Genomic DNA, 18672 nt, shown 5'->3' on the forward strand with positions numbered 1-18672 from the left:
CCTCAGGCTGGAGACTGGACAGCAGATCATGGGCAAGGCACTGATGAAATGGAGACTGTAGCTGCCTCAACCTCAATAATGAGCTAGTTCTGTAAAGGATGGCTTGGTGTTTTTTTTACATCTTGGTGTTCTGAGCTGTATTTTGAGGCTTTCCAGGCCACAGGTAGGAGCTCATGGGCTGTGTTTGAGGGATCTGTGCTGTGGCGGATAGCAGCACACAGCTCTGGCTTTTCTTTCCAGTCCTGCCTGGAGGCTTCACTTACTCTATTCCAAAGTCCCTGTCTTTCTCCCTGGAGTCTCCCGTTCATAAAATAAGGATAGTCAATGGTGACTCACCTCATGGCACAATTTAAATATTTAGTTTATTGATGTTTTTAGTCACTGTTTTGTTATTTTTTATTAGTTCTCTGCTGAGCCGTCTATAGAGACTAAGCTCAGGAAGGGAGCTGCTGCTGCCCTTGATTTGACGTTCTAAATTTGAAGTTACCCTTTTTGCTACCTGAGGGCAATAAATGCATCTATGGAACAGTTACAGAATGGGGATGAGGTTTGATTTAGGCAGTATTCACTAAAATCACATGGTAGTTGAGATCTTGCTATGCAGGATGTTTTGTATTAAAATTACTCATTTTTAATTTGGATAATTCGAACACTCTTCCTTGTGCTTAATGACCTGAACCAATCAATTTAATATTTTATGCTGTATATTAACTATGGAAAACTTTTTTTTTTTTTTTTTAAGCTATTGGATTGCTCCTATCCCTACCGAATTTCATAGGAATTTTACTTGTTGACTTCAATTAATTCTCAAAATCAGCATTTGTATTGATGGATCAAATTGAAGAAACCGTGTTTGAAAATGCAGTATTTGCTTGCAGACAAAACAACATTAAAATGTTGATAATTTGGGGGTGTCAAACCTGAAATACTTAGAGACGATTAAAGCAACTCACAGGTATAGATACTCTGCAGCTCAAAAAGACAGTTTTATTTATGTCCCTCAAGCCAAGGTCTTTGAATGTGCAATGTCCTTTTTTTTTTTCACTCTTTCTGCATAGATTAGAAGTTGTTAGTGTTCATTGGACAGAGGGAATGTGGGCACATTGCTTAGGAATGTGATCAAATGACCAATGTTTGACCCAGTGTCTGGAACTCCATCCTTAAGTGGAGTTTAATGGTCTAAGCTTTAAAAGCCGAAGGACACACTGTTCATGCCCAAGCCAACTGTGAACACCATCCCTAGTAACATAACAGTCAGGAATTAAATACAGGGCTATAACTCTTTGTAGAGGAAATTAGACTTTACTTTCTCATTACACATCTAATTGCAAAACCCTTCTGTTCTTCATTTGTCTTCTAAGTGTTTTGTTTTCCTTACTGGTGAAGATACTGAGGACTGATTATGATTACGAGAACAAATGAAAGAAGATGTATGTGTGCCTGTATATAGCAAATACACACAAACCCACAGGGATGCACAAGGTGATGCCTGCCTTTCAGCAAAGAGAATCCATGCTGGGCAGTGGAAAGTGATCCACTGACATGGAGACTGCTCGTTCACACATGGATTCTACATGAACAATAGAAAACAATATATTAAGCCTTTGGCAAGGTGCATGCAGTATAGTTTTACAACAAAGAAAAAAACGAATGGGCATCTTCTCCTGGAAGGTGATTTGAAGGAACACAAGTATGTGCTGAGCAGTAGCTGCAGTTGTGCTGGCTGCAATAGACCTGCCAACATGTTTTGGTACTAAGGAAGCATTTAATACAAGAAATCCCAAGGATCCAGCCCTCTGCAGGTGATACCATGTGCTGTATTGGGAATACTGTCAGAGGATTCGATAAGTAGAAATCCTGCTGCCTCTAGACATGCTGGGATGACTCAGATGTGGAATGAAATGTAGCGCTGCAGCACTGAAGCCCTAATTTCTCCTGGTAATGGAACCACATGAGTTCATCATATCCCTTAATCCTGTTGTGACGAAGCACCTCCTCTGGCTTCAGCAATACCCTCTGGTACACATTCCTGGGCTCTGTGTCATATGTCACAGAAAACATTTGGACAAAACACTAGGGCAGCCCCGCAGACAGTGTAAAACAGCAGAGCTCAACTGTATCCTTGCATATGATATCCAGGATTTCCATACAGGCAGCATGCTGCTAAATGTTTTTCCTGTCCTTCTTATACTCATTTTATACATAGGCAGGATGGAGGTGTCACAGTGTTACAGCAGTCATATAACTCCCTCACTTCTTTTGCTTCACATCTCGCTACCGTAGAAATTCTATTGCAAGGGCCCTAAAGAAACCAGATGGGCAGTAAACATTCCTTATGTGCTGCACGTACAGAAAAAACATCTTTTCTTATCAGCTCACACAACAGCAGATCATGCAGAAATGAATTTTTTTAAATTACTACTATTTTCCCTGCAGTAACACAACAATGAGTAACAACCCTCAAATGGTTTCTGTCTATTTTACAACACAAAGATCTTTTCCCCTTCTTGGTCACATGAAAAATAATAAAGGCATTGAAATGTATGTTTCTTTCAAGAAAGTGTTGTATTGATTTTAGGTAACATTTGAATGCTTTGTGTTGTAGATTACATACAACCATGTAATTTGTCTGTAACAAGAAATAGACCAAAATACTTGCTCAGTGAATTGTACAAATGAGCTTTTCCTCATCAGTGGTCCAAGGCATAATAAGATACCCTGCTTTTTCAGTTCCCTCTGCAACGTGAAAAAGCTCACTTACAGAAGTGAGTATATTACACTGAAAGAAAAGGTGATTAATCATAGTTTGAGCCCATACTGAGAAGGAAAAATCCAGTTTGAATCCATGCCCAGGATCATTCAGTCCCATCTCTAGTTTGGAGAAAATAAGGGGGGTTTTGATTAACAACCACAAAAATGTTACTTTTATGGAACAAGGCTAGCAGCAGCCAATGCTGCCATTACTCTACTCCTATTGAATAACAAGTTGCTGATAAACAGGCTGTTCGGATATTGTCTAATAGCTGAAAATACAAGTCATAGCAAATAAAATGAAGTTGTAACTGGACAAATTCTTCCCCAAAGTAATCAGGTCTTACAGCAAAAGATTATAGACGCTGGTCTAGAAGCAGAGAGATTGCAAATTTAGTATTTCTGAAAACTTTCTAACTGAGCAACAAGGTGTATAACATTGGCAGCTCTACCAAGCCCACAGACATGTTTCATAAAAGACATATCTGGGGACCAAACAATATTTCAGGAAGGATAGAAGAGGAAGGGAAAAAGAAGTTACACAAGTCCATGTGGACAACCTAGCGGGCTCTCTTCTGGATGGACAGGGGCCACGGAAGTGCAGATTACGCATAGTGTAGGACCCCTGGAGAATTCTGACCCAAATGGCAGCTCTTGGGTAGTTATGTCCCTTGCATAACTGCCCCAGTACTAGCAGGCAGCTGGTAACCACACAACCACTGGTTTCCAATCACATCCAGTGTCTTCATGAAATATGCAAGGAATGACATTTTCTGCTAGGTGAATAAGCAAATTTTCAGTTTATTTAGAGAAGTATGGCATTTAAAGAAGGCCAAGGAGATCATGCTCATCCATCACCTGATTTGTTGTGTTTTCTTTCACATTCTCTGGGCAAAGTTGAGAAGAGACATGTGTGATCATTTGCCTCCCCAAAGCTGTGTAGGGCTTTGATCCCAGAACTGCTATCTGCCCACTGTACAGTATCATCAAGTATCTCTCACAGCAACAGCTACTGCCACAGTAGTCTGGGGACATTACAGAACTGGACTGATGGGCTACAGAGGGGTCATAGCCTCACACAAAACCTGCTCTCATTGCAATAAATGGGAACTTGAGGAAAGTTCTGAAGAAGTTCACATTGCTTCCCTTTCTGTCAGCTGTTCTGCCCCACAGAAAAGTCTGTAATGGAGCAATAGTACTGTGAACTGATAAATTCTCTCACAATCTAACTCTGGTGGAAGTTCGTGATCAAAAGCCTTTTACAAAGAGTCTCAGGTGAGTTACATGCCTGCCTTTTGTTGATGTTGACGCAGGTTCAGTGTCTGACCTGATTCAGCATCTTTGGCATTCCTACTGTCCATAGATGCCTGCAGACCTTTGCAAATCCAGGTCTAAACTCTTACTGACTTAAACAATAGGATTAAACTCTAAGTTTTAAAAAAATTACACTTTCAGACACTTGCAGTGATTTTGCCAACATAAAAAAGTTTCATATTCCGTGTATCAGTTATGATTTATGAGTCAGCCTGACATAGCTCAAAGTGCTAGAACAGATGTGGCACCTACCTACAAAGCAATGCAGCAATGTAGCAGCGACAGCCAAAAAGGCACAACTGCATCTACAGGCCAAGTCTTGGGTACAAACTCTAGGTGTAGTACAGAATTTTTATGTTTGTAGAGTTTTCTAAGATCTCTTGGAAATAGCTATAAAATTAAGAACCATATTTTTTGGTGTTTAATTCATGAGCAATAGTATCTGTTGCTGTAGGAGCACATGCATTTAAAGTAGTTTCTACCCTTGGCTCCTCCCTGGTCTCCCCTTGACTGCAGCATTTTCAGCGGGGGCCTGGGGGTGTCAGGAGTCGGCAGCTTTGGTTCTCACAGGCAGGAAGGAGCAAAGCTCAGGAGCAAAGCGGTTGTCCCTGACAGCGACCTGCAACAGGCCCTGAGCAGGTGGTATCTGGGAAGCAATGGTCTGATCTCCTCCCACAGCCCCAGCAACTAAGCTGTCACAGCAAGGGGGAGGTGAGGTAAGGAGGTCTTGAACTAATTACAGCTAATATATGTCAAAATTAACAGCCTGAATTACATTCAGAGATAACCGGGAGGTCACTGGAGATCACACAGCATAGCTATTTCTGGATGCCCTTGGGGCGTGCTGCAGTAACCCAAGCTAGACTGAGCAGAGCCTGGTTCACTGTACCAACATCTGGGTCAGGAGCAGAAGGAAATCCCCTCTAAGCAAGCAGCAGCAGTGAAAAAAGCATCGCTGCTCCTGGTGCTTTGGTTGCTCATCCGTTGCCGAGGATCCTGTGCTGTTTCTAAACTTGGACCCTGTTTTATGGAACCCAGGCAATGGTGCATGAAATAGGCACCATTTATCCCTTGACTGGGAATAGCTTCTCAGGGGGCCTCAGTTCTTTATTACTTCCAAACTGAAGCACTAAAGGCCTGAACAGTAGGCCTTGAACTAAAGTTGACCTCTATATGAATCTCACAACCCCGAAATGTATCTAGTATACATAATATCAATTGCACATGCACTGAATTGTTGATCTACTCTAGTATGAATATATATATATTTTGATGACAATCTATAAAAGCTTTGTTGTAACACTTATTGTGTAACGATAATCAGCAGATGGATCTTCCTCTATTTAAAGGCATGTGGTAAGGCGTGACACTGGATGTCTGGCCTTGTTGAGAAATCTTTCTTTGTTTAGAGGTGTTCTGTAAGGCCATGAAGCTAGATGCCTAGCCTTGTTGAGAAATATGTGGTTGAAGCCAAAATAGATAGAAAAGCTCCCTTGAAGTTCCTCCTAGAGCCCTGGCCAAGCTTTGGGTGGAAGCCAACAGAGAAGATGACACCAGACGTTTCCGTACTTAACATTTTGAAACATATTTATTTAACTGTATAAAAGCTGGACCCTCTTGCAGTGACTTTGGAGACCTCACCTACGAGTGGACGCACTGTGTAGGACCTCCCAATTTATGGGACAGGGTCTCTGAATCCTCACTACAACTAGGTCTCCCCAGGAACTGTGGATCTGGATGATGGTAAAGTATTAGGGTAACTGGTGATGTATCTTTCTTAATCACTATAGCTAACCTTATGTAGTAATGATTAGGTACATTGCTTGCTTATTGTCTTTGCTGCTCCAAACTAGAGCATAATAAGCTTATTGTTTTAACTAAATGTAGCATCTTTTTCTTGTAATACCTTGAAATAGACAGTAAAATAAGTGTAATCTTGTTGGTGTCTGTGTCCTTCCTGTTGACTCCGTCAACTGGCAAAACATAAATGCTCTTGTGTGGGGAGCAGAGAAGGTGGCTTTGCAGAGTCGCTGCAAGCCTGAGGCATGACTTGAGGTGCTCCAGGATGGGTTGTCTCTAGACTGCACTGGAGGAGATGGTTGGCCTATTGGGATAACACAGATCTTGTAGCCACACTGAGCTCTCATATGTGAAGCTCCACCAGGGTACAACCACTTCTGTCAGCAGTTTCATCCAGGTTGTGAAGATGCCCAAAAATGCATAGCCTACTACTTTATGGATATTTTCTGTATCTGATAGGGATGCATCTGGGTCTAGTATTAGTGGTTTGGTTTTGTTTTTTTTTTTTTTTCCTGTTCTTTATGAAACATATGAACAGTATTTTGGTCACTGGTGGATATAAATTCAGGTTTCACCTCAGAATCTTTTCCTCACATCCAGTTCAGTAACACCTAAGAGCCATTACCATACAAATAGCTGCCATGCGAGCTGTATCCAATGATGTTTCTATTAGCCTTGATTTCTAGCTTGCTGCGGATAGCAAACTGCCTTGTCCACAGGACCGTCCTCACAAGAGAGCACTCACGGTCAGCCTTCCTTCTTCCATGTCTCTTCATCCAAGCATACAGCATTGCCAGCCTTCTTCTCTGGAAGCTCTGAGAAAAGATTTCCTGAATATCTCAGATAAAGGTCCTGTCTACGAAGGAAACTGTTATCTGCATCTACACTTCATGTTGCATGACTCCATCTCCTGGCAACCAGGGGTAAATAAAGCCGGCTGCTATTTGGGAATCTTAGGAGCGCTCTTGAGCTTTTCCTGTTACATGAGCATGTGTGTGCCCTGGCTGTGCTGGTGACATCCTGGGGACATAAACTGGAGCTCACCACAGGGCTTGGATGCCTCCAGTGTGAAACTTTCCCATGGTCAGGCCAACCTGACATGGCCAATTCTCTCTCTGTTACGACTATTGTACATGAATTAGGGGTATTTACCCATACATGCATGGATCTCACCTTTGATGCTTTAAGGAAGGTTGAGTCCACGCAGTGGTGAAGGAGTAGCCTGGACATTAAAGATTTGGATTCAACTCCCTGGTAACAAGACCGTCATGTATTAAAGGTGCTTGTGATGTGCCAGGCGAGAGCTTGGAGTACAGAGTCTAATTTCAGCATTTAGTCCCTATTTGCCCCTGTTCCCACCAGTAAAATGGGGAGATAGTTCTTCCGTACTTCCCAGCACTCTAATATTGTACAAGTGCAAGCCATAGAAACAGCCAGAAGTTCTCTTTTCATCTTCTCAAATAAAGATTTTATTCATTTTTTGGACAAGAACATCTTGTAAGACCTTAAAAGAGAAGTAATAGAAACAAATATTGATAATCATGAAAACAGAAGATCTGTGGAGAAGTGGCAACTTATGCAGAAATTCACTACAGCAATGTGAAAGCTCCTAGAAATGGAAAAATTCCTCCTTCTCTGTGATGACTCTTGCCCTTTAAAAACAGCCAGATGAGACTCTTTCTACCCACAGGGCTCTCCTGCAGTGACAGCTACATTAACCTTTGCTGACAAGCACTTCTCTTTGCTTGTAAAATCAGCTTAGTGAGTGCAGAATTCTTCCAGACTTTAAAATGGTTACTATCAAATGGAGATACGCTCCATGCAAAACAAAACAACCTTGTGCCTTACAATTACTTGTGTGTTGTTAGCGCTTGCTCTGAGATCACAGAATGGGCTGATACAGAATGATGTCTGAGCATCTGTCTGCTTTGACTAATACTGCAGAATAAATGTGAATGTAGGAAAGGACACAGTATTTTTCTGCATTGCTCTCCCTGGGCATTTTTCCGCGCTTATCACCACATTGTCTGTGCAACGAGCAATACAGCAGAGGAACAGTAATATATGCTTGGATTATTTGTCTGTTGCTGTTAGAACAAGGTTCCAAAATTGCAGATAAAGCCAGCATGCTCCTTCCTGCACACAGACACGCATGCACATGAACGCACGCTCCCTTCCCCTCATCTTATTTCTCCTATCAATTTCACATCCTTCTTGCTTATGAGTCTGAGCTGTCCTTTATGTGCGAGCAGCTCCCCCCATGCAATGGGAATTCTTCTGGGCTTGGGTGAAAGGAGGCTCTGCCGATCTCCTCCGCGCTGTCACCGCACCAAGTCTTTGAAACTGGGTCACACAAGCTCTGCCACATTGGCAGAGTCAAGATTTACATCACCCAGGGCCATTTCAAAGACTTTGTAGCCCCACGGATTGAATTTCAACCATGTGGTGGATACAGTTTTGATGCAGTCAGTAATTCCATAATATTTCTATGACATTTATAATTGCTGCCCAGAAATTGCCAGGACTAGGGACCTTGGCATGAAATGCAAGTCAAGCTCCCAATCTGTTTCACCCCGTCAAAAAATCCATTATGTCCAGGAGACTAGATCTCAACAAGCTACAGGAATCCAGCACATTACTGAAAAGATAAAAAATGCTTAGAATGGGATAGGATAGAAAAAAGTGAAAAATGCATAAAAAATGCTTGAAATTACTTTTTTTGACTAATCAGCTAATTTTGCAGTTTAAATACAACAAATTATTATACTGTCTTTCTTTAAGGTGCTGCTGTTAATCCATTATATTTATTGCAAAACTCCCACTGAGCTCAAAGACGTAAGCCTGGCTTTCAAATGTGCCTTTTTACCGTATTTGGTGGGACTAGAATCACCCAAGTCGAATAAATAACTGTTAAAACATTAAAGTAAAATATTAAATTGAGTATGAGAAAGGAGCAATCCTCTGCTGTGAAAGCAACGGGAAGTGACTTAGCTGCAAGCACAGATGCAAATCAACTGATTTTACTTTTATAATAGCTTCCAAATTAAATTATTCTTATTATTTGCATTATTCTAGGATGTTGGACTCATAGTTGTCTTTGTAGAGATGCAAAATTACCTGGTAAATCAGGCAAAGAAAGCGGAATTTCTAAGAAGCTCTTTTTGTGTGCTTAGTATTATCAGGTGAAACTTTGGAACTGACCTAGTCTTCTACGTGATAAAATTTAATTGTGTAGTCCAGTTCATTGGAGAAGAGGTCTACGAACTCTTGCTGAAAGTAAACCAAGTGCCTTGTGAAATGTATTTATGAAAATTTCTTTCATGGCACTTGAGTGAAAATGATTTTCTGTCTCCTGTATACCCACATGAAGGACTGCCAACATCTTGTTGGTATAATTCCAGGTATAATTCCATTATTTTGACACCAAACAAGAAAAGAAATCCAAAATAAACACAGCTGTGAGAATTCAGACATGATGACCATGCAGGCACAATCTTCACCTATGTAAGTCAGTGGCAGAACAGCCCCCAACTTCCTTAGGGCCAGAATTTCAGCCACGATATTTTGTCCTCTGAGCTTGCAAGGGAGAAAGTTTAAAATAACCCGGCAAGAAAGGAAAAGACCATGGATAATGCAGCCAGGGTGCATCACTCAGATGGAGTTTATAGCTGTATGCTGCAGACAACTCATGAGCCAAAGCTCCTATCTCCAAAACACAGCAATTGGACAGTGAGCTCCTTGCAGCTGAAAGCAATTTATTGGGTGCTCATTCAGCACCCAGCACATCTGGCTCCAGTTCCCTGGGATGGATCCCGGGTGCTAGTGCAAGGCCTCCAAATATTAAACCTAACTGTTATGTATGGGAAGGAGGTTATGAAAGAGAATATTAAAGTATAAACTAGGGTTAAGGAGGAATTTTTACAGTATATGTGCAGTGATGAGCAGCATTTAAATGCAGTGAGTGATGGGCTGATGTATCCCTAGCAAGCATTGCAGGAACACCAGCCATTCACACAGGTCGGGGGCCTGTGGGCTCAGGAGAAAATGTAATAGATGCTGCAGGCTGATGGTGAAAGACAGCCCAGAGCTGCCTCTCTGGCCTGACTGGCAGCTCTGCTGATGAAGCTATTGGAGATGGGATTCAGAAGTAATCTAGCCTATCCCTGCATCAGCAAACACTGGGAGAACTGGAATAAACCCTTTCCAGAGTGTTCAAGGCCGAGTTTGCAGAAGGGAGCACTGAGGAAGATAATGGCTTTTTAAAAACAACTAACAAGAACAAAGGAAAAAGCATTAATTCAACAAACAGGGCCAAGACTGCAGGTCCTGCTTGACTTCATGGCACATCACTCCTCAGCTGCCACCATGAGCAGCCTCTCTGGCTGGCACCATCCCAGGGGTGATGGAAGGGGCAGAGCCTGCAGCCCCAGGCTCCTCCAGGCTCTGGTTCTACCAGCTGGGATGCAGCTGGCTCCTTGCACTTTGCTGGGACTGTGGTACTGCAGATTTGGGGTGTCTTAGCACAAGCCAGGTCAGCTCTGGCTACATTAGCCAGCTCCAGCTTGCCATTAGTCATGCCAGAGCCAGGCGTGCTGCTGGGATCTCTGCTCTTCTCAGTAGCACTGCGTTATCCGTCTTTTTTGCTTTTCTGTGGTATTCCAGCCCAACACGAGCCCAAATGCTGCAGAGGACATGGAGCAAAGCACTGATGTGCTGCTGGTGCCAGAGTCAACAGAGAGCCCAACCTCTCCTCTGAGATTCTGCAGGCCAAAGAAGCTGGGAGCAAGGGAAATGTCACTGCAAAGATTGCAGACCTCCAGTTTGGGACACTCAAATGTTTCTTTCCTTAACAGACGACTTATGGATGGAAATCCAATGATTCCAGTTAATGGATCTAATGAGACCTTACATTTGTGCAAATCTTGTTTTTTGTTTAGTTGTTTGTTGTTTTTTGTTTGTTTGTTTTGTTTTTTTGGGGGGTGCGGGGTGTGTTTGTTTGTTTGTTTATGTTTATGTTTGTGTTTTGTTTGTTTTGGTTTGGTTTTTTGTTTGTTTTTCCCCAGTATTCCTGCCCATTTGGCAATCTAGTATTAACAGATAGCGGTGATCAGCTACAGACTCTGAGACTTCTTCCTAAAGAGTACATCCCTTTGACTAATCAGGACTAGGAGATCATTTAGAAAGAAGATAGCACTCATGTTCCTGCTGGTTAGCTGTCTGCTCCCCCCAACCTTAAGATAAATATCAGCTGTTCAGCTGCCAGAGGTTCCCAAGCCTCTTGGCCCCTCTGTGCCCACCTGGCCCAGACCCAAACACCTTCTGGCTGAAGCCTGGTTTTATTTTATACCTTGTCAAATGTTGAGCTGGGTTTGTTTCTTTGTTTGTTTGGTATTGTTCAGCACTGACAAATAAATCTGATAATTAACTCAGACAGCAATTATTTTGAGGATGGGTTTTATATGATTTTTGGTTGGTTTGCACCTGAATTGCTATGAATAAAAAATACCATTTCGATTTCTCAGCTTTAACAGATGCATCCGCTGCTGCATTTACTTCACAGTTTCAGCTACAAATAAGACTAATCAAAGCATGTAAGGAAATAATGGTGTCAGAACAGTTCAGAAAAGGGTCACTAATAATCTAAAACTGTGGTCATATTGTCTGGGTTTTAAAGTCTGAAAGAGAAATGCTAGGGGGATGCTATTTTTTACTACATCACAACACTTAAACTCACATGTAAAAATGTTCCTAGTTTAATTTCTGCAACTGTTATGATTTTGACTATTTACAGTTTCTGGAAACAAACTAACAAAGCCTGAGATGGGTATTTGGGAAGCAGGGTGATTATTATTCCAATCTGGTCTAAGATCTAAAAGAATTTCTAATTTATCATATCAAGGTTTTCTGATGACTAGTCAGGAGGGAGATTTCAAAGGTCAGGAGAAATGAAATGCAGATTTAAATTCAAATTAATCAGAGGAAGGCTCCAGATTGACTTACACTTACATTGGTAAACATTCACCGTGGGCTATACATCACTCCAAAGCATGGAAATATAACCTAGAACTGAATTACACATCAGTGAACAACATGTAAACCATTGATAAAAAAAGCTGTGATTGAATTTGAAAACCACACAGCAGCTACTGGGGAGCAATGGGGCAGGAAAAACAGATGGATGCGAATCCCGGGTATGCCTGGCCAATCCATATCACGCACTGGGGCAATCTCAGAGCTGCACTAATTGATGCCATCATTAGCCTCAAGACAGTTTTCCGCAGTCTGACCCCTGACTTGCTCTTTTTCTGGGATTTGCCCCTCTCACAGGGTGGGGAGAGAACCCTGAGGACCTGTTGTCACAGTGTTAGGGCTGGCATGGAGAACACAGTGCTGCCCAGGTCTGAGGCTTAAGCATTTTACATGTGAGCTGCAGAAAGTTTGGAAAGTTTTGATAAGAAGTTTGTCCAATATATATAGGCTGTGGTAGATGTGTTTGCTTTATTTAATCCATATGTTTGCCCATTAAATAATTCAGAAGATGTTATATTAAATAGACTTCAGAGAAAACTGATGGAAGTGCATTTGCTGAAGCAAGAGCTTGTATAATGAGACATTCCATAAAAGAAGCTGGACTTTTAAAGTCAGAATGGATTAAGGGCATGAATTCATGTGTCCCATGAGAACTTATTACTTATAAACTGGAAGGACATAGAGAGACCTTCAGAAAGAAGCAGCTTTCACGCTTGAGTTTAATTTTAATGTCATTGCGGTTGTAAATAAATTGTTTTCATAGTTGTCCCTATGTAACTGAGTAAGAATTTTATCTGATCACCCAATTAGCAACATGCGGTTTTTGTAAAGAATGGGGAGTTTATGAGGAATTGTATTATGCACTGCTGAAGACAAAAAAAAAGTGTAGCTATAAAAATCATGACTTCGTTTTAAGACTACAAAAAAAGAGAATTTAAATTATACTAAATAAATCACTTTGAAAAAAAAAGCCACATCTATTTTTCCCTGTCTGCGCTGTTATAACATAATCAGCTTGGACACTGATAACAATCTCATCAGGTTCATGGCTGATTTCATGTTCTTATACAGTAATAATCGTATTATGATCACTCTAACTACAGTGTTGCCAAGGCTGCAGGAAAATGGTAATTTGCCTTAAAGTAATACCTTCAGTAGTGTGTAAAAGAAAGAAACCCAAACTGGAACCTTTCCCATGAGTCCCCAGTTGCAGGCGAAGGTTTTGCTGCCCAGAGCTGGCTGTGGGTGCAGCTGAGGTGGTGAGGATGGGGGTGAGGAGGTGGGCTGTCCTTCAGGGTTGTTGTTTATTTTTCAGAGCAAATTTTTCAGATTAAGCTTCAGTGTACCTCTTCTCCTGGTGCCTTGGGTGACAAAGACCCTCTCATAGAGTCGTGGCATCATTTAGGTTGGAACAGAACTTCAAGATCATCGAGTCCAGCTGTAAAGATCAAGTCCATCCTGCTCTGTTTTTCTTTTCCCCTCATTTTCACAGAGAATTCAGCTTTCCTCTGGCTATGCTGTTTATGGGGAAGTCACCCCTCCTTAGTGGTGATTAAGCATAGTCAGTAACTTAAAATCAAGAGTCCTGCTCTTAGCTCCCACTAACTGGACAAAAAAGGGCAGTATAACTATGTTCTATAGCAGAAATAACATCTCCCCTTGTTTTATAGAAAAAGCTTATTTAAAAAGTGCTTTTGAGTAGTTCAGCATGATTCCTGTGTTGGACATGAACCACTCCTGCTACTGGTGTATGTAAAATGGGATGGCTGTCCCTGTATGATGGGCTGCTTTTTTCTCAGCTCAGGGGCAACAGGCTTTTAGAAATCACCCATCAACCCTGCCTGCTGTGAGTGGAACACTTCCCTGCAGCTCTTCAGCAAGGTTTCACAACTCATATGTGGTGGATGAAAGACGATGACTGATCTGAGGCCTGGATCTCATTTCTGAGTTCTGCTAATGAAGTAACATGTGGGCAGGCAAGAAGAACTTTCATTAGTTGTCCAGTTTTCTTTGTTGTCCATTTTTTTTTCCTGCAGTAAGTGCTGTATTTTAGGTTCAGAGTCAATGTTATACAAGACTGTAAGACAGGGTCTGGGAAGGGAAAATATTAAGCTACATTAGGCATCAGATTGTCCTCCAATCATAATTTTATTATTCAATAATTACATAATCAGTTAAAAGAATGCTTTTATTACCAAAAATATTATCTCTTTTATCAATTGCAAACTCATTTCATCTTTTCCCAGACATGTATTTAAGATTTATTTAAGACTGATCATGCTGCATGAAAACAAATCCTATCCTTACTTAGCCAAAGGAATATTTACAGTGTTCTTCAGCCTAAGTTGCATTTCTTGCTGTATCAAGCCTTTTGTGTTTCAGTTGCCGAATGCAAAGATATAAAAGTTGCAGTTCTGAGATTTTAAACATCTGTGTGTTTTTGTTTGGTTTGTTTTATTTTGTTTTGTTTTGTTTTAACTAAAGCTATTAGCCCAATATTTAAAGCACTTTAATGATGCGATTAAAAAAAAAATAAAAATAAAATCTTAGTTACTCTTTCTCTTACTGCTATAGTTCCAGATCTGTTATCTCTTGCCTTATACAGAAAAGTCTTGGTGGGCAGGGACAATTTCCCTAAGATTAAGCAGTAGACTAAGAGTCTTTTAACACTATCATCACTGTAAAGAGCAGGAGCAATAACAAGTGTGCGAAGTTGTTGAAAAGTACCTCCAAAGGTTTAATCCTTCTGTTTATCCCAAGAGTAGAAAAGTGAAGGGGCAGTTTAGAATAAAACATTTTACCCCCATCAGTAACAACCCACTCCTGCCTTGGACAATAATTACAAGCCCATCTTGGTGACTAAGTAATTTATCTCTCCCATGTCTGCTAAATCACTGTCAGAAATGAGGCTGGTAATTGGGTTCTCTTTGTGGTATTGAGATGTGGACACCTGTTAATGAGAGAGTTGACCAAGGACACCGACCCAATTGACACCAGCTATTTAGCAGCTGTCAGGCGATAATGACTCCTGGTCACTGCCTATCTGGCCTGGGTTTGAACCAGTAACCCAAAGACAAAGGGTTCCTATCTCGTTATCCTTGGTCCCTTGAGCCACCTTGTTCCCTCACAGCAGATGTCTCTTGTATCAGTGTCAAAAAGCGATAATCACGTGTCTAAAAACCTGCACTGGGAGAAGTTTGCAGAGGCACAACTGTCCAGCACCTAAAAGCAATGTTCTGCACCCAAAAAATACTGGGACAGGCTGCTGGGTGATGGGGCCACACTGCACGCTGTATCTTCTCTGCTGGCTCCTGTGGTCCCACATCCCATTGCATCCCAGTGCCTACTCTACTTCCAAATGGGAAAGGGGGGTTGTGAGTTTATTATAATACATTATTATTGAGACTACTATGTGTTGCCTTTTAAAATAGCTGGGGGACAGAGGTAGGGGCAGCAAATTATAGACAGGTAAAAAATCCACTTAAGTTAGCTGAGCTGCTCCCACTTATCCCAAGAGAGGATTCAGCTCATCCAGTGAAACTCAAATAACTAGACTTACCTGTCTAACATATCTGATAAGTACAAGGACTGCAAAATAATCTGCTTCCAAGAAGATACATGAAAATACCAGCAGCCAAACGCACTTTGATTTTGGCTTTGATTTATCAGGAGTCTGATCCAGCAGCAAGTACTAGCCAGGTTGTATTCATAAGCCCTTAAACAGCCTGCTTCTGGAATAGAAATGGCAATAAACCATTATTTGAAGAAACTATGTGTAAAAATATCCCTTGCAGATTCCTCTCTCCCTCTCCCCACCTTTCAGCCTGTGATGCTGAGCTCTGCCTATAGAAATGAACGGCTCCTGCTCTGGCAGAGACTCTGCTTCCAGCCTGGCTGGTGCTCAGTGGTGGGCAGGGTCCCCTCCCAGGCCACAGCAGTTTTCCAGTCTGTCAGGTCCGGTAAATGAAGCAAAGAACAAAAGCACGACTGTGTGTGGGAAGGGGAAGGGGCGGCAGCAGTGACCCGTGGCTCCCACAGCCCACCTTGCCTTTGCCCTGGCCCCCAGCAGGGAAAGAGGGACCTTTGCTCAGGATTTAGTGGTAAGGAAATGCCTCTGATGTAGGTGATGAGGTGTGAGAAGTTGGCATGTGTCTGAAATCTTCTCCATTTGTTATTATTATTATTATTAAAATGAAAATTAAAATTTCAATGGCAGTTGTTTCTGTGGTCCACAGTTGCTGACTCCAGCCCATGCAAAGTAACAGTGCTGGATGGAGAAATGCTTCCTCTCCCGACCAGCAAAGCTCTCAAGGACAGCAGACTTGTGTCTAGGAACTATTTGCTCTTGATTATCTGTGCAAGAGCAGCAACAGCAATCCTTCTGCACAGTAAACTGTGCAAGACGTTGATGTGCTCAGCAATCGAGGGGGTAGGAAAGGGATTTGCAGCTCTTGTGCCATCACAGATATCGCCCAGACGTGATTCTGAGAGCGGCCAGCAGCAGACAGGCTGGAAGGGATGAGGGAACACCAGGTGCTTGAAGGGGCTGTCCTGTGCGCAGCAGGGTTAGGAAAGGCTCTGATCACTGCTCCCTGCTCCCCAGGCACCAGGCTGGCTCCTGGGGGATGTTTTCCTGACTTCCTGTGATGAAGTTAGACCTAATCTAGACCTGTGCCCTGAACTGCCTGCTGTGTGAACTTCCCCTGCTTTTTTTCTCCATCTCTCTTTCTCTTTTCATTACTTACAGAGGATTTGCAGGGAAATGTGTGTCATGAAGATTCCCTTTCCCACAGCCTCTCTCCTTCAGTGTCCTCTGCAGGTCCCTCATCTGCAAACAAAGCAGAAGTACCATGTACAGCAGTAACTGTTTTTCTTGATACAGAGAAATACATTGCTTGGGATGGTTTCTGCAATCAAATATGCAAAGCCAGACTTGTTAAAATAAGAACCGTTAAAATAAAGCTTTGGAAGCTTTGTGGGCAGACTGGATCCAGTCTTTTGCTGGTGGCAATATGTGCTGTTCCCTTGTAGGCACTACACCATTTGCAACCATCCTGTGGTATTATTTTCTGCTCTGGAGCCATGGGCTGAAGGCCAGCCCAGCAGGAGCTCAGTTACAGCAGCCAGCAGAGAGCAGAAGCCCACAGGGTCCAGCTGGAAGCACCAGGAGGGTTGTTCGAGCCACTGTACATTTCAACAGGCAAGTGAATAGACCAGCGCAACATCACCCGTAGGGCTTGTCCTCACGGGCAATGCTGTTGGTGATCCCAGCAATAAGGCTGACCTAAAGGACATGGGGTTAAGCTGCAGGGAGCACACAGGCGTAATAAATTTGCTTTGATTCACTCTGTTCAGCTGGAACTTTGATTTCCGGAGTTGTCAATTCTGTAAACTTTCCTGAGTGTTAAATTCACTTCTAATAAAGGCAAAGCAGAGAGTATGGCAAATAAGCTCAAATGTGCAAGCAGGACTGATCAATTAAGCCTGGTACAGCCTGCATGCTATCAAAATCAATGTACATCATGGTTTAAAGTAGTATCTGCAGAGCAAAACTCGATTGGTACCCAAAATGTGAATCCTGAAGTTTGTCTGTTCTGGAAAAGAAGGGAAGAGGCTAAAAATAAGATCATAAAGATGGGGATCTTTGCTGCTCTGGCTGCTCAGCGCTAGAACGTTTCCTGGGTGTGACACATTATCTCCGCACGGTTAAAAATGATCAGAGCCCTAAGGCAATTAATTCCTCACTTTCAGAGTTTTACTTGTGCGGCAATGGGATTGCCATGGACAGTAAAGTGGGTCAGCAAGAGGGGCAGGGTTCAAAGCAGTAAGCAAGCACCCGGCAGAGAATCAGCAGCAAATACAAAGGTACTGCAACCTGCTAGCTGGAGGGAAAAACCCAAACCAGACTAGTGCTGCTGCGACTCACTGAGCTGGGGGGAAGTTGACCTCAAACAGCATTGACGGGGGAACAGGAAATTTAGTGACAGGCAGTTTCATGTTGGGGAAGGTGCTGAGCCTTGCCAGGGCAATCCCAATACCCTGCTGTCACCTGGGCTTCCCCCCAGGCTCCAGTGAGAGAGCTGTCCTGCCTCTGCTTTGTATTCAGATGGTGTCCCCGCTGGTTATGGTGTCCCTGTCCGGCAGCGGCTGCGGACGTGGGCAGAATGCAGAGCGGCAGCGGAGTCACCTGCTGCCAGGACCTGCCGTGGCCACCCAGGCCTGGGAGGGGATTTTGGCCAAATCAGTCGGTATTTTGACTGAGAGGAGTGTCAGTGAGGATGTCTAAAATGAGATCAGCTTCCTGCTCGGTTCAAGTTTGCAGTATAACACATAGTCCTAGCCCCAAGCCGTGGCAAGGTGTGGGTGTTTGCACAGCATCCCTTCCCCAGCACCTGGCCCAAAACGTCAGAGCCAGCAAGGGTCACAGGTCCAAACTAAGAGGAGGAAAGCATCAAGTAGAAAACCAATCTGCAAACTCCAGGGCATTTCTTATTTTCACACGCACAATAAGAGACGAGCTGGAAGTGCTACATTTTTATCTGAATTGCAAGTGTGATTTCCCAGAGGGCTTTCCCTCATTCAGTTTGGTATGATGATGAGGGCCCTTTGGAAAAACATGAATCTGGCTTTGATCCAAAACATCCTCAGAATTCAGGGATCTCTGATTCAGAAGGACTATAAACGGTTTATCTCCAGCCTTTTCTTTGGACATTACTGTTTTGAAAGGCAATTGTTATCAGGAACAGAAAGTGAGTCACACCCTGAAGATCTGTGACA

The sequence above is a fragment of the Nesoenas mayeri genome (assembly GCF_963082525.1).
Source record: "Nesoenas mayeri genome assembly, chromosome: 5".
NCBI classification, from domain to species: Eukaryota; Metazoa; Chordata; class Aves; order Columbiformes; family Columbidae; genus Nesoenas; species Nesoenas mayeri.